Raw genomic sequence first — 1,743 nt, 5'->3', positions numbered from 1 at the left:
TTTGATATATCATGTAGCATTTCTTCCTCTTCTTCATGAGTCATGCTAGAGCTTTCAGGTTCCTTACTAGGTGTTTGCATTTTCTTTCCTCGGGGCATCAGTTACCGATAATAATGCTTTACTATGCCCTTTGAATTCCGTTAAACCAAGCTTACACAAAAATTTAAAAAAAAAACTACACACCTTTTTTCACTTTATAGAAGCCTGATATTGAATCTGATGTATCTCTGTAATTTCGGATCATCCAGTTCTGAAATTGCTACTTGTAGTAGCCTTCTGCGTCCTCTTTCCAATGCCACAAGTCTGAGCCAAATTGGATTCTCCAAGGAAGAGTTATGTGAAATCTCCCACAGTGACTTGCTTTTAGACTAGTTCAGTAGAGCGAACTTGTACGACGTGCCACGAGTCACTGTTTCAACCTTTGAATCTGAAACACACACACAAGAAACTACAGTCCGTCCTCTTTCTGTACCTTCTTACGAAATTTCAATCCGATCCCCAGAGAGAAAGTTATGACGATTTTCCCCAGGTCACCTGTTTTGAATGTAATTCAGGAGTCTGCAAAAAGACCAACTTCCTCAGATCATATCTCCGCAAATATCGCGCAAAAAGCTCTGAAATTCGGACCCAAGGTTCAGCGCGATTTCTTCTCAAATGGGTTTTTTTTGCGACTTCTGAAACGTCACAGAAAAAAGTTATAGCGAAAATGCCACGATGACCTGTTTGGAGCAGCGAAACCCTAGAATCCAAAGCTCTGATACCAAATGTTATGAAACCAGCTCACAAAAAGATAGAAAAGAGAGATCCACGCCTTAGAATTCAGCCTCTTCGAGGGGGAAACCTCCTTTACATTACATAAATGAACAATTCTTGGATGATACAAATGACAAAACCTCCTTTCTATATATAGGAGTCTAAGGAGTCACAATATAATCCAGCCGACCTAACAATAATAATATAAAGCCACAAAAATAACAATAGAGGGATTCTATGGGGCACAGAAATAACAATATGGGGGTAATAGGGGCACAACAATATAAATAAGGGGTATAACTACAATAGTAATGGGGTAATCACTAGTATTATAGGGACCCAACACACAACCAATAACAATAATAAAAAATGCAAACATTAACATAATTTTACCTTGGGAAAACCCAAGTCTGGGAAAAAATCCATCATAACGGAATTCCATTAGCCCTTGGCCAAAACCCTAGCCAACTCGGCCTGATGAGCATTCACTACTCACCTCCTTAGCCACATTACAATGAAGTCTTCTTAGTGTTTTAAAGGCTCCATTACATGCAATCCGATAGACAGAAAACCATAAATACGTTATACCAAGTGCCCAAAACACCATTGTTTGACTTGGTCAACTTTTTTTTTTATAACTAAAACGATTAATATATTGATAAATCAATGGTTGGGCTGCAGCCTAATCAACCGACATTACATGGAGGCATGAATACACAAATCTAGATTACGCCAAGCAACCTTTCCTTTTTTGTTTTCGATATTTGCGAAGTTTGGTCTGCACAGCGCTGATCTAGCTATGGTATGGTTGTCCATATTGGTTCTTCTGAGTTTTTTTTTAAAAACCTTGAGCCAGCCTGCATCCCTCATTGGCTTTGATGTCTGCTTCCTTGTTTGAGCTGCGGAGGATGTGAAAAAAGGAGGAGGTAAAATCAACCAGCAGGCCCCGCAGCCTTTGGAGAGTATTGTTGACAGCCAGGTTGCTAAAAT

The sequence above is a fragment of the Pinus tabuliformis genome, chromosome 3_1, assembly GCF_031772625.1.
Source record: "Pinus tabuliformis cultivar Carrire ecotype Pingquan chromosome 3_1, CPIR1, whole genome shotgun sequence".
In the NCBI taxonomy this organism is placed as follows: Eukaryota; Viridiplantae; Streptophyta; class Pinopsida; order Pinales; family Pinaceae; genus Pinus; species Pinus tabuliformis.
The sequence above is the reverse complement of the archived record's forward strand: the minus strand, read 5'-3'. Positions refer to the sequence as shown.